Consider the following 16,471-nt stretch of genomic DNA (forward strand, 5'->3'; position numbering starts at 1 on the left):
GTCCGCAGAATGGGCTGAGCTTATATTGTGGTCAAGTGGTTGCACTTTTTTTTTTTCTCGTCATTGCCAGTATGACTTGCCCCTGTTAAGCCACACCCCTTTTTAGGCCACGCCCCCTAAAAATTTCATGAGGGGGTACTCATAAATGAAAAGCCTAATCAAGGGGTACGGGAGACAAAAAAGGTTGGGAACCACTGATCTAGGGGCAACCTGTTGTTGGCATGTATGTAAAACTATATATTATTATTTTTTAGCTAAAGGTTTTGTGCATGCGAGTGGGGTAGCGCTGCAGCTTTACCTATCTGCCAATTTGATAATGATTCATTTTGCTGAGCATCGGTAGCCAAGGCACACTGACTGCACAAGTGCACAGTGCATCACTGGGAGTTGACTCCCATGAGATTTTTCACAAGACATCAGAGGCTGAGTGGCTAGTGCTGAGCTCTGCTTGGTGGAGCTCATTATATGCTTCTCAGGCCCATGTAGGAGAGCAGCAGCAGCGCCCTTGTCATGGGAGGGTTTTTAATGTGGCAGCACTGAGCATCTCAGTGCTCCTACAGAGTAAGTTATAGAGGGACAAACACAGGCTGTTCATGTGGTATATATATATATATATTTTTTTTTATTAACCCGCCCCCCTGCAGTTACTCATTGACCAAGGTTATACTGCCTGTACTCTGTGTTTTGACCGTGTAATATTCTGCCATGCAGTTTGCGACCAGTAATGACAAGTGGGAGGGGGCCAAAAGTGACCCAGGCCCCCTGAAGGCTTAATCCGGCCCTGATGTTAACCCTTGGATGTAATAACTGGCTGTCCCTCCATTGGCAGCAATAACCTCAACCAATATTTCCTACAGTTGCATAACAGACCTGCACAACAATCAGGAGGAATTTTTGACCATTCCTCTTTAAAGTCAAAGACTTTACTTTGCAATGCAGCAGCATGTAGTGGAAAATAAGTGTTAAGATACCAAATTCCATACATTACACAGTAGAAATCACAGACATCAGACAGAAAAAGGATGCAGACTTATTTTTTAGTTTTCATTAAAGGATTCACAGCTCATTATTTTGTATATCCAAGTGCATGTTGACACACTTTTGCAAGGTATATGAAGGATCAAAAGGTATTTGTTGCATTTTTATTTTCTTGAATGTAAAATTAGCATTACCTTGCATACGACGCTTGTCTTTTGCCAACATACAGTATGTTTAGATGTTCACAAACAAATGCTGCCTTGAAATAATTTAAACTGGGCAGAGCAAAGATGTCCTTCTACACAGACAAATAAATGACACTTTGCAAAGTCATTCTTCATATACTGTACCACTAATCAGGCCATTTTGTTGTTTTTGCAGCTGCTTGGAATTTGGCTTAAGAGATGGAGAGAAACAGCTATAGTTGAATAACTCTTACACATCTGATTGCTGAATTTGTCAAATCCAATTAAAATAAACAATTAATGTTAGGATGAAATATGGTACGGAGTGCAACATTTGCCTGTAAATTGTAAATTAATACATTGTGTATTTTATATTACTCAAGTGCTAGAATCATACTTTTTCTAGATCAGACACCATCATGATGACTTAATAGGTGTGACAATCTGACATCTCACAATACACAATCTCAACTTCAACTGTAACAGTATATGCTATGACAGTGTGCGTGGTTGTGTGCACTGGTATAATACAATGAGAACTAGAGTATGTAATTATTAATGTTGCTCAGTAAAGGGGAGTAAATTATGATTCACTCATAATTTATATATATATATATATATATATATATATATATATATATATATATATATATATATATATATATATATATATATATATATTTAATTTAAATGCTGTGGAAAGGCTTACAAAACAAACAAGCCAAGTGGGTGTTGATTTCATATAAAAAAAACATGTATCTTCTTCCTGCTGATCTAAAATCCATTCAATGAAATGTAATGTTCTAGCTACTGTAAGATGATTAGATGATGATACAGTATGATTAGATGATGATACAGTAGATGCATACCCCTACTATCCACGTTGGCGTGGAGTTGAGAATATAAAGTGTGGCGAGCGCACGCGTATAACTTCATAGGTATACGCGTCCGCTCGCCACGCATCGGGCTCAGTGGCCAGCTGCGCTCGCCACACTTTATATTCTCAACTCCACGCCGACGTGGATAGTAGGGGTATGAAAAGGTCGGAGGCCGCGTACCGCCGCCCCTCGCGGCCTCGCTACGCTTGCCATGCTTCGGGTTGGCGTCAATCGTGGGGTGACGTTCACAATGGGGGGGGGGGGGCATATACAATGAGAAATGGCCCATATTGGCCCATTTCCCATTTTTTTCCCGATTACAATGTTAAAAATATTTTAACATTGAACCCTATGGCAAAATCGGGTCCATCGCGTCGGTCGCGTCGCGTGCCATGTTAATGCACCCGACCGACGCGATGGACCCGATTTTGCCTTGGCCGGCAAAATGGACCTGATTTCAAAGGAAATCGGGTCCATCGGGGTTAATCGTGTACCTTAAGTTAAGGTACACGATTACCCCCGATTGTGGCCGTTCTAGGAAACAAGTACCCTAAAATTATATCTTACCCACCCAAAATAATAAGATAATATGAAGAAAAACACAGAAGCTTCCATATCCTCACACTTCATTGGTATACAGATGTTTAAATATTACACTACAATGCTTTCCTTAACTATTAAAATAAAGACAAAAACACAGATATTTGGCAAAATTTTGTAAAAAACAGATTAGTTTAAATATGAAGGGATGACATTTTTGATCAGTGAAAACAGGATTGGACAGTACCACTCCCACTTATTTGGTCCTCCACTTAGATAGAGCTCCACTTAGAGAACCAGCTGCTTACAAAGTGGACAGGCCAACCTATAACTCCTGCAGTGCAAGAGGCCACAGAGAATCATTGATCTCCACCAAAGCCAGTTTCAAACAACCATGGGCCACCACCCTAAAATAAACTCAATGCCCACTAAAGAAAGTGGGAAAAAAATAAAGCAATTACAGGATCTAACCCCTCCCTGATAAATTTACTTATAGCCTATACTACTCTATGTGAAAAAAATGTTTTTTCAAAGATGGAGTTCTGGAGCATATATATGAAATTAGGAACACCTGATGACTGTCTGGTATGTTTATTTACCCAGGGTTCATACTGGGACTAAGTACAAATAATTGTACATACATTCTCCTAAGTTGTAGCTAAATGAAAAGTGGGGTCAGAGTCATATTTGTAAGCTTATGCCTATACTTGTGAGATGTTTCAGCCTATGAACTAGAGCAGGGGTAGCCAATTCAAGTCTTACAGAACTAACAACAGGTTGCATTTTCTTTGGTACTTGTGTAGTTTCACGGCGCCAGCATGGCGCCGTGCGTCTGAGTCCCCTTGCGGGGTTCGCTTTGCTCGCCCACGCTGCGGGCTCGGTGGCTCGCTACGCTCGCCACGCTATCTGAGATCAACTCCATGCCAACATGGATAGTGGGGGTATGAACTATCCATGTTGGCATGGAGTTAAGTTAGTTTATTTTAGATAGTTGTGGCGAGCGTAGAACCCGGAAGTAGCACGGTGCCATGCTGGCGCCGTGAAACTACACAAGTACCTTTATTTTTATTTATCCTAACAAAATCACAAGTGAAGTAATTATCTCCACTTGTGGATCTTTTAATATTTGTCAATGTGCACCTGCTAAGTGGTTACAATGAAACAATGCAAATGAAGCAGACACCCAAAATGTACTGATTCACCGGATTCTACCTTATAGACCTCTGGAAATATACATTATTTTAGTATTAACAAAAAGACAAAGCCTCATTACCAGCCTATTACAAAAAAAAAACAGTCACTTCCGAATTGTTATTTAAACTTGTATTTCTATAACAGAAGAATTATTACAGAAATCAAAACAACCAAGAAGGTAGTAGAATTTCTACTATAGCTCCTGGTGCTGATAAAAATAATAATATACAATAAAGTATATACTGTAACTATAAAAGCAGTGTCACTTGCTGCAAAAAGTGTGTCTTTCTAGACACCCTAGAAAGTGTCCATCCAACCAATAAATCTAAGAGACTCACTGCAACATAGGATCTAATATGTACATACAAAATTAAGTTTTGTACTTATTGAATGACAAGAGGTTTGTAAAGTAATTATATGCAAGGTTTATTCTAAGACATATGCATTGATTAAATGAAAATATATAAGAAACATAAAAAATGAAAGGTACTTGTTTCCTAGAATGGCGCCCAGATTTCCTACGTACAGCACCGTAGGGAAATCGCCTTGCATGGGCCATTATAGCGGCATGCGATGTGATGCAATTTTTTATGTAATTTTTTCTATCCTCATTGTACCCCACTATATCGCATCGCATTAGATCGCATGTCCCGCAAAATCGCATGCGATCACACCCCCACACTCTCCACCCTACCCCCGAAGCGTAGAGAGCTCCGACTTTTTCATTACCCCACTATCCACATCGGCGTGGAGTTGATGTTATATAGGGCTTTATTCTAGTACACTCTTTCTGACAAAATCCTTCTTAGATGGACAAAACCAAGTGCACTGCAGGGGGGCAGATGTAACATGTGCAGAGAGAATTAGATTTGGGTGAGTTATTTTGTTTCTGTGCAGGGTAAATACTGGCTGCTTTATTTTTACACTGCAATATAGATCTCACTTTGAAGTAAAACCCCACCCAAATCTAATTCTCTCTGCACAAGTTACATGTGCCCCACCTGCAGTGCACATGGTTTTGTCCATCTAAGAAGGAATTTGTCATAAAGAGTGAACCAGAATAATCCCCATAGTGTGGAGAGTGCAGCGAGCCACCGAGCCCGAAGCGTGGTGAGCGTAGCGAGCCACCGATCCCGAAGCCCGAGCCTGAAGCGTGGTGAGCACAGCGAGCCACCGAGCCCGAAGCCCGAATACATACTGTAGCTTAAAATTGAACCCATCTAGATTCATGGCTTCCACAAATCATTGGCTATTACATTTGGGGCCTAATTCAGGTTCACTTGCAAAAGCAAATTCTCTCGCTAATGGAAAAAAAAACATGTGCATTTGAGGGGGGCATATGTAACAGTGCAGAGAGAGTTACATTTGGGTGGGGTTTGTAAACTGATATCTATACTGTAGTGTATAAATAAAGCAGCCAGTATTTACTCTGCACAGAAACAAAATAACTTACCCAAATCTACCACTCTATGCACGTTACATCTGCCCCCCCCCCCCTCCCCTTGCAGTGCATATGTTTTTATCCATCAGAGACAGGATCTGAGTAAGCCAGAGTCAGGAAAAAAGAACAATACTGAAGCACACTCTAGGTGCTAAGAACACTGATAGTAAAAATAATTTTGATAACTCTTGCAATTAACATGGAGTATAATTGAAGTTCTTAGCACACATTTGCGCAAATATGTGGGCCCATCCACCGCGTCCAGGTGAACTTCATTAGATGGGTCCCTAACATTTCTAATACTAACACATTATATAAATTTATCTAGGTCTTACCTTCAAGTAGAGCCCATATTGCCATGCAGTCAGCAATGTAGGAACCTGTGCTAATTAAAACACCTGAGGGTAGATGGGAGGGGTGCCAGTGCCAGAATGAAGGAGCCTTACCTTCAGTGTACAATATATACACAAATATTTGGAAAAGAGGGGAGGACTGGACTGCACACCATATTTTTAAACATAATGAGAGGTGCTACCAAGTTAAGGCTTCTAGTACCATACAGGAAAAAAGAACAATACTGATGCACACTCTAGGTGCTAAGAACACTGATAGTAAAAATAATTTTGATAACTCTTATTATTTTTAAAAATATGGTGTGCAGTCCATTCCCCCCCTCTAAACCAGAGTCAGGCCCTTGGACCCAAGTTTGCACAGTCTGTAGTTCCACTCCACTTAGCATCAGACTTTACAGAAGCCAATTGAAGAACACAGCCCTTTCTTGGTTCTCTTCCTACCAATCTTATCGCTCTTTCAGTGTTCGCTTCCCGGTTTCTACCTCCTCCTAACTACCTCTGACTGTTGGAGTACCACAAGGTTCAGTCTTAGGTCCTCTGCTTTTCTCAATGTATACCTCCTCACTTGGGAAACAAATCAAATCTTTTGGATTTCATTATCACCTGTACACTGATGATACTCAAATCTATCTTTCCTCCCCATAATTGTCACCATCGGTATTGCTCCGTGTCTCTGAATGTCTTTCTGCCATTTCATCTTGGATGTTATCTCGCCACCTCAAACTGAACATTTCCAAACCCAAATTAATTATATTCCCACCAGCCAAGAGTAGTCACCAACCTGATATCTCTATCACTGTTGAGAACACAACAATTAATCCTACTCCACAAGCTCGCAGCCTAGGGGTCATCCTCGACTCTTTACTGTCCTTCATTCCTCATATTCAATCTGTCTCTAAATCGTGTTAAATGCATCTAAAAAACATCCAAAATTCTTCTGTACCTTACACAAGACACTGCAAAATCTCTAATCCATGCACTCATTATATCTCACATTGATTATTGCAATGGCCTCCTTACTGGTCTTCCTAAGAAAAGACTCTCACCACTACAATCCATTTTGAATGCAGCTGCGAGGCTGATCTTCCTGGCTAGACGCTCATCGCCTGCTGATCAGCTCTGTCAGTCCCTCCATTGGTTGCCTGTATATTACCACATTCATTTTAAAATACTTCTACTTACATACAAAGCCATCACTCTGACTACACCGACTTATATCTCTTTGCTTATCTCAAAATATATCCCCACCCGACCTCTCCGCTCTGCACAAGATTTGCGTCTCTCACCCACACTCATTACTCGCTCCCACTTACACTTGCAGGATTTTTGTCGGGCAGCCCCCACCTTATGGAATGCCCTTCCACGCACACTAAGACTCTCCTCTAGCCTCCAAAATTGCAAGTGTTCCCTGAAAACTCACCTCTTCAGGCTAGTCATATTCAGGACCCCCACACAACCTCCAGTAGCATTCATATCTAATTGCATCCCATCAAGACCATCTAGAAATCTGATAGGACTGCCATGCCATGCTATGGAAATCTATCCTTATGTTTCCCTCCTATTATCCCTATAGATTGTAAGTTTGTGAGCAGGGCCCTCCTACCTCCATGTTGGTTTGTATCTACCCAGTTTGTTTAATCACTGTTGTTTCCAATTGTAAAGCACAACGGAATATGCTGCGCTATATAAGAAACTGTAAATAAAATAAATAATAATAATTTTAAATAAATATTGTTAAATCTTTTGTCAAATGTTTATTTTGTCTTTTATCTAGGTGCAGGTGAGCAGAGAATCAAGGTGAAGATTGTGGATTAGAATAGAAAAAGAAAATTAGTCACTTTTGTGCATAAGAACAGATACAAAGGGCAGGGTTTATTCCTGAGCAAACATCAACAGTTTAGTACAATGGCACAGTAACTGGGAGTGAATTAGAGGCATGGTTAATTAAATGTAGTGCTGTGTTCAGGGCACAGTATATGCACACTGAGACAGGAAAACAAATAAATATTATCATGTGAAGAAAGATCAAGATCAAGTATGCTATCTTCAGTGCATACTAAATTATACTTTAGACATTAGTTTAGTACATTTCCCATAGAGCATTATATGGCCTCTAGTACTTGGTTTCTCCCAGGTATTGTGCATTAGGATAATCTGACTAAACTAGTGTATACCAAAACAAAAAAAGCAAATCTCACATGGCAAATATAAATTGAATATCGCTATAAAAAAAATTACAGTCTTGTGAAAATAAAAATATACTGCAATTCTAAAAGTAGAGGTTAATGTCACAACCAGGGCCAGATTAAGCCTTCGGGGGGCACGGGTCACTTTATACAGGGGGCCCCCTCCCCTTGTCATTACTGCACTGAAGATTATTACACTGTCAAAACACAGAGAATTGGCAGCATAAACTGGGTTAATGGGTAACTGCAGGAAGTGGGGGATTTATATATATATATAAATGTGTAATGTAATATATATGTGTTTGTCCCTCTGTAGCTTACTTTGTAGGAGACTTCACAGGCTGAGCGCTGCCTCTGATTAAAACCTTCCCATGATGAGGCCGCTGCTGATGCTGTCCTCCATGGGCCTGAAAAGCATGTGCAATCAGAGCTCAGCACAAACCTCTCAGCCTCTGACCTCTTGTGCAGGCTCATGAGACTTATACTGTGTTCTCACTGCGAGTGAGAAATACACGGCTTTTACCCGGCATTAAAATGCCGGGGACTGCAGAGATGGACCCCCATTCTCACTGCAAGGCAAATTCCCGGGTGAAGAAGTTCTACCCAGGAATTTGCCTTTTAACACAGGTTTTTATGCAGAGAAAACGGGTCAACCTGTGCTTGCATACCAGGATCTCAATCATGGGTAAAAAGAAGGGTTTTACCCATGTATGAGATCTGGGTATGCGACCCGTTCACACTGCAAAAAAACCTGTGTTAAAAGGCAAATTTCCGGGTCCACATGCTAGACCCGGTAATTTGCCTGCAGTGGGCACGGGTCACTTTATACAGGGGGCCCCCTCCCCTTGTCATTACTGCACTGAAGATTATTACACTGTCAAAACACAGAGAATTGGCAGCATAAACTGGGTTAATGGGTAACTGCAGGAAGTGGGGGATTTATATATATATATAAATGTGTAATGTAATATATATGTGTTTGTCCCTCTGTAGCTTACTTTGTAGGAGACTTCACAGGCTGAGCGCTGCCTCTGATTAAAACCTTCCCATGATGAGGCCGCTGCTGATGCTGTCCTCCATGGGCCTGAAAAGCATGTGCAATCAGAGCTCAGCACAAACCTCTCAGCCTCTGACCTCTTGTGCAGGCTCATGAGACTTATACTGTGTTCTCACTGCGAGTGAGAAATACACGGCTTTTACCCGGCATTAAAATGCCGGGGACTGCAGAGATGGACCCCCATTCTCACTGCAAGGCAAATTCCCGGGTGAAGAAGTTCTACCCAGGAATTTGCCTTTTAACACAGGTTTTTATGCAGAGAAAACGGGTCAACCTGTGCTTGCATACCAGGATCTCAATCATGGGTAAAAAGAAGGGTTTTACCCATGTATGAGATCTGGGTATGCGACCCGTTCACACTGCAAAAAAACCTGTGTTAAAAGGCAAATTTCCGGGTCCACATGCTAGACCCGGTAATTTGCCTGCAGTGAGAATGGGGTATTAGTCAACTCCCAGTAATGCACTGCACACTTGTGCAATCAGTGTGCCTTGACTCCTGATGTGCAGCACCATTAACAATTGTCACATTGGCAGATAGGTGAAGCTGCAGCACTACCCCACTCCCATGCACAAAACCTTTAGCTAGAATATAAATATAAAAGAAAATCACGCTGACCATCGTACTGACCCCCCTGACCCCACCTCAATCCAGCCCTGGTCACAACTGTAGTTTGATGGAATCAGAGGTGTAGACCGACGACTTACTGTAGGAGTAAAGTGTGCAGGTTTTATGAACTTGTTCATAAAGATTACGAGCCAACTTAGAATATACAAGACAAGACTTCTGGGATTTGAAAAACAATAATAACAGTCTCTATAACCCTATGACCGAGAAGAATAAATAACAACATCTTCTTGGACTTTGAATAAAAATAAGCAAGGACTATTTAGACTTTAAACAACAACAATAGCAATGACTTCTTGGACTTTGAATAATAACGACAGTCGTTAATAATTGCTTGGACTTTGAAATAAGATGGCATAAGATATCCAAGAGGGCAGTGCCAGCCTCCTGGCACCGACCAGAAACCACAAAACTCCTACAGGCTGCTGCTACTGGACCCCAGCCGAGACCACCAACCTCCAGCAAGGCATCAGACCCCCAACAAGCACAAGGAGAGCCACCGCTGAGCAGGTGAATAGCACACCGGGTTGTGGTCAAGAGTGACCATGACAGTCACAAACAGTCATCAAGCCACATGGTTAGCTAAGAGGGTGAAGACCAGATCTAAGAATACAGCAGATCACAAAGTACAGTAGATGCTGATCTCAGTGACTAAGAAAGATACTGTAATGCTTTAACAGTATGTTGTGAACTGCATTATGAATCCAGATACATATAATAATATAATAGCCATTAAAATAGAACACCAACAAAAATGTATCAATTTATTTCATATCATTAAAAATTTAAAATTTCAATTAAATTCAATACTCCCAGATCAATAAAAATCCACATAACAGATTCAGTCCAATAGAAGAGACTTCAGTAATGATGTGAGCTGTAGTTCCTCAGTTTAGTATAAACATTTAGTTGAGCTTTAAGAGGAGATTACAACTTTACCCACTTCAGTAAGGATGCTGATTCATATCAACAGATGACACTCACTGTAATTGTAGGGGCAGAGCTAGGTGCAGTGCAGAGGAGGGCACAAGGGGGCATTAGGAGAAGGACTGTGGGGAGTGAGGAAGGGTATGGATCATAGGATAGACAAGCATTAGGCCCTCCAACAGTGGGGTGAGACAACAGCAATTTTTTTAAATGTTACAGATGAGGCCACTCTTGGCATGTCTGCCAGCGTGCCATCCACTGATATCTGGCAGATGTCAACCTTTTGACTGTCAACCTTCCCCATGTCAACCTAATGCTTGTGTCAACCTAATGACCCAGCCGACCTTCATGCATGTTAACTTTCCCCTTGTCGACCTAGTGACCAATGAGCAGCTACAGCTTCTCTTGCTGCCATATTCATGTCAATATAAAATTCCAATATAAAAGACAACTTATAATATGTTTAACTGCTTTTATTCACATTTAGTATTTTTACTCTTCCCCATTATAAAATAATAACATATTGCATAGACTCTGTTGTGATGACAGTTGCCATTAAATCCCAATGTGTATTTAAATGTACAAAATACTTTGAAAATTCGACAGCATACGTTAGAGAATCAAATACTGAATTAGAACGAATGGCAATATTTTGGTGTATGATCTAAAATGCTTTATGTACTAAAAGGAAAATGACCAAACCTTGGCCCTTATTCTGGTTGGTGCGGTAATATCCGCGTGCGTTCGTGCCGGCGATGTTTTGTGTCTGCGCATGTGCAGAGGCGTCTCTGCGCATGTGCGAGCGGGGCGTACGGCCAAATTCCGCATGAAATGTGAACACTCCGAACAGGGGGTGGAGAGGGGCGTGAAGGGCTATTTGGGCTCATTACCATATGCATTCGCCCCACGTTTCATGGGCGTTCCCATGCAAACGCTGGGCGTACGTATGGTAATGCAGTCGTGACGCACGTGTAGGGGGCGGACATATGACATCGCCGGATGTCAGCTGCCCGCCCAGATCCCTGCTTTTGCACAGAAAAATGTCCATTTGGTCTGAGGTTGCGACCATCGAATAATGGGGGGAGGTTCCCTGAGATGGAGGAGGCGTATTCCATGAAAAATACACGTGCGGTCCGTTCGGACAGCTTCTTACCGCGTACGGACGGAGTTGGCGATCCGTATGGAAGGCGGGGTTTCGCACGTACGGTCCTGGCCGCATATTCGGATCCGGCCGCACCGATCAGAATAAGGGCCCTTGTTTGGTGTTACTAAAGGTGCGTACACACGGGGCAATATGATCGCTGGCAATATATTGCAAGCAATATATTGCTCAGCAATCATATTGCTTAGTGTCCCATTTTCATCTGCGACCAGAGATGGTCGCAGATGAAAATGTCACACTGCCGGGAGAAGAGGCATCGGAAGTCGCTGGTCGGAGAAGCATGCTCCTCTGACCAGCGACCATTTAGGAACTAAAAACGGGATTGCACACCCGGCGATTTATCGCTGGAGCACACTCCAATCACTGGCAATATGGTCGCTCAGCGACCATATTTTCAGCGATATTTGCTATAATCCCCCCGTGTGTACACAGCCTTAGAACCTCATTAGTCTACTTTACCTGTATCAACACCGGGATACACCAGAAGCATGCAATAGGACATAAAGGGTTAATGTGATTGTTTTTGGTTTAATGAAAACAATATAATTCTGGTCACATAGCTATCAATGTCAACATTCATTATGTCAACAATAGAATTCAACATATATGATGTTGACATAGTTAAAGTGAGGAATAATGAACACCATAGAGACCTATCCATTTCACTTTTTATTCAAGGCTTCGTTCCTACAGATCATGAGAACCAAAACAAATGACTCTTATCCAGCTGTGATCTATCAATGACTCACAGGAACATGGATCCCATGATTAGAAATGCTTTCTTTCTAATAGCAATCCCTCATTAGAGAACAGCACACATATATACGTTTCATTTCCCAAACTGCTGATTACCCATTCTAATCTATATTGCTAGAACACAGAAACAATCATTCACAATCAATATTAAGAAGAAAGTTTTGTAAACAGATTTAGAACATATGGAAGGAGTCAAAAATGTCACCACATATAAATGCACACAAATGAACTCTACAGATTTGCAATGCAAATGTCATCTTAAATTCTAAACTGTTTAATTGTTAACACAAAGATTTACTTTTTTTTTCTCATTTAAGTGATTGTCTTTGATTTTAGTGACAGTAGTGACATTATGGTCATTAGTGCAGGATTAATAACATCATGTTATTTATTCAAGGCATCCATTGGGAATACTCCTATGAACTTCAAGTAAATTGTGCTTTCAAGTAATTCTAAAACACAGCTGGACTCTGTCAGGCCTGATTGTAATAATTTTAAAATGAAGATGATTCAAACTGTTTTACACTGATTATGCAAGAGATGACATCTGTCCCATTAAGCATTAGATTCTAGATAAGTGCCGGGCCAGCAAGTCTTAGTCACAAGTAACTCCTCATTTAATACTTTTTGCATAGATGATAACTGACAAACAAATTCATCTTAAATAACTGTAAAGTAATGGTATATTAAAGGAAATGTAAGACTGATTTGTTTCATTTTCTTGTTGGAATTTACTTTTGTTTACTGTACATCCTTTCAAGCAAAAAAAAATATTATATTAACTTTTTTTTTTAATTAACTCTTATTAGTCTCGGCATTGAAACAAAAAGTACAAAAGCCCGAATGCACTCCCAATAGCACTGCATACTTGTAACAAAAGGACTCACCTGGTCTAGTGGTTGGTAACAGGCTTAGGGCCAGATGTATCAAGCTTCATAAAGTGATAAAATAGCGAGTTATAAACAGCCAGCCAATCAGCTCCTTCCTGTTATTTTTCAAACCCAGCTTGTGACATGGCAGGTAGGAGCTGATTGGCTAGCTGTTTATCACTCTCCATTTTATCACTTTTGAAGCTTGATACATCTGGGCCTTATGCTTGGGAGAGACATTGTAAATATATTTGAATGCAACTCATTAGTTTATAAACTTTAGTTAGGTGTTTTATGGCCAGATGTATCAAGCTTCTAAAAGTGATAAATTGAGAGTGCCAATCAGCTCCTACCTGCCATGTTACAGGCTGGGTTTGAAAAATGACAGGTAGCAGCTGGTTGGTCAGTTGGTATCACTCTCCACTTTAGCACTTTTTGAAGCTTGATACATCTGGCCCAGAGTCTCTAGGGCTATGGTTAGTGTAGTACAAGTTTACAGACTTTCTTGCCAGTTGTAGCTGTATTATGAATATTTGACAAAGAAGCACTGGTGTAATGTAGATGTAATGAAAGTTGTTCAGTACGGACAGATACTGTAAGCTATGGTCTGTGAGGATTCACAAAACAAAACAACCATGTAAAGATTATAATTACTTGATGTACTGTAGGAATGCACTCATTAGTTTGGTCTGCAGTGTTTCTCTGTAATGGGCTGGGAGCAGCATGCAGCTAGGAAGTGAAATTTAAGCTATAATAAATGATTGGTTTTAAAAGGAACAGCCTGTTCTGGTTTCAAATATTTAAATGATGGTAGCACAAAGAGTTGTACGTTGGATGGTATAATACAGTAAAGATAAGTACTGACACTACTTTTAAAAGACTAAAATGTATCGTTAGCCTTTATATGATGCTACAGTAACCTTTGAATTTGAATATGTGTACCCACGAGTTCATATAGATCTAGATCTTCCATCTTCCCTAGTGGTGGTTGACATGACCATAGTCATCAATGCTGTAGTTGGCAAGACTGTGAATGCTGTAAGGTTTGGGGATGGTATTGACACTGAAGACTTTGAGGTGACCTACAGTATGAGTGAGAGAGAGAGAGTATTCACAGCATTTTTTATATATTTATGAACATGATCAGTCTAAACACTACCATACATTCAGGGACAAAGACATAATAAATAATGAGACATCATACAATATTATACCTGAACATTATTTTTTTTCCTTGTGAAATATAGCAGAGGAAGAAAACTTGCCAATTTAATAATACATACAGATGGAGCACCTCTCAGCCAGTGCCGGCACTCCCCAGATTGCCCCCGCTGGCGAGCTAGCACTCCATCTGACTGGTATTTGCTAGCATCCCGCACGCGTGTCCCAGTTAGTGTGGTGGGGTGACGCAAATCCTTCCCGACTTGACTTAAGGCAGATGGGCGGGGTTGGGAGAGGGTGCAGGGAGGTGGGGGACCGCATCGGGGACCGACAGAGGTTGCGAGGACCCAGGTAGAGCTCCCTTAGAAGGGGATTTGTGCGTCCCCTTCCGGAGGCTGGTGGGAAGAGGCCGCCTCCATCTGTACTTGCATACTGTTCTCTACGAAAGAATTGGGACATACACAGACAAATTACAATGTACATTATGAATAAATGACACTAGCAATTATCGACCACTTACTATACTGCTGTGAATTGTGCTTTATGCACTTTTCCTATTCTCATCCTATTGCATGTCACCCCACTAGTTGAATAATAAGATTCTCCAACTAATTGAAGTTTGTTTTGGATTACATTTTGTTGAATATATTTGCACCTAGGTAGTGATAATTTTACTTGTGGTGGATGCAATACTAGTTTAAATAACAGACTGATGTACAGATGGAGCCGGCCTCTTCTAGCGGGGGTCTGGCGGTCGCCAGCCACCGGAAGGGGATGCACGCGCATCCCCTTCTAATGGAGCTCCTCAATGTCCTGCTGCAAGTCCCTGATGCTTTCCCCACCTTCCCTATCCCTCCCCTAATCCTGCCCGTCTCCCTGAAGTGGAAACGTGCAGGGTTCGTGTCCCCCGCTGCCCGATAACTGGGACACGCATGCGTGTGGGGCACTTGCGCGTCCCAGTCAAATAGAGTGCCATCTCACCAGAGTGTACATTTCCTTGCCAGGACCATATAGGTGCTGAATTTTTATGTTCTCACAAACATTTTTGGGAATACTTTGGAATCCCAGTCACACAGCCATATATGTACAGTACTGTTAGTTTAATTAACTGTTAAATTAACTAATCCTAAAACATTATGTTAATACGTGCAACTTACATAATAAATAGCTTTTGCATTACCTCAATAACCTTGGATATTTCCTGCTCTATGCTGTTATTCAAGTTATTTTATTGTGAGTGTATCTGACTCAATTAAAACCTTCTGCTTGATTTTACTGAATTGCTTTCTATTATGTCTTCCATATATTTGTAATAGGAAGAATCTGGAGATTGATATACTCCCAACAATACACCTGTGAACCTTGCCAAGTTCTAAATTGGTTTTGTATATCGGTATCAGGTTGTAAATACCCTTATTGCTTGGTTATCTGTGAGCGCTGTTACTTCCAATTCACCTTCTGTCTTTGCCTATGTATGTTTGGTAGTCTAAGGTGTTTCTACCTGGTGAATTGGTGAATAGCTGCACATTGATTTTATTGCGCACATATTTGGACAAATACTCTCTCTTCTGTATTTCCTGCTCTACCCAGGTCACGGCTCAATGAAGTGTCCCTGAAATATTCTGGATTGAGAATCTGACCTGGGTAGCTGCTAGGGTCAGAACCAGGTAAAGGTGCAGTGTAAACTAATGAACTGGGTCATCTGATACAAATCCCTTATGGATCCAGCTCACAGGTACTTAGAGTTGATGTTACCTCCAAGCGCTAGCAGAGCAAAGATCGGCCACTAATCATGGTCCAGCCTGTGGTGTAAACAAGGGTTTCAGCCCTTGTGAGTGACAATGCATGAAATCCATGTTTATTTACTCCAGTTGAACATAGGTTTAGGTGGAAAATAGGTTTAAGGGAATTTTTAATATGATCCCTAATTGGACGAATCTCAGTTTCTGTCTATACAACTCTACGTATATGGCGATGCTTTTAGTAATAATAAGTAATACTATATAAGACAGACACAGTTTATAGGCATACATAGGTATACATGTAGCACCTGTGTCTGACCAGTAACTCTTTTTGGCAGTAAAGAATAGAGAATAAGAAATTAATTGGATGAAAGTTTTAGTACTGTACCTCCAGTGATGATTTTTAGCCAGTGGTGT

The sequence above is a fragment of the Crinia signifera genome, chromosome 6 (assembly GCF_055691185.1).
Source record: "Crinia signifera chromosome 6, ASM5569118v1, whole genome shotgun sequence".
Classification (NCBI taxonomy): Eukaryota; Metazoa; Chordata; class Amphibia; order Anura; family Myobatrachidae; genus Crinia; species Crinia signifera.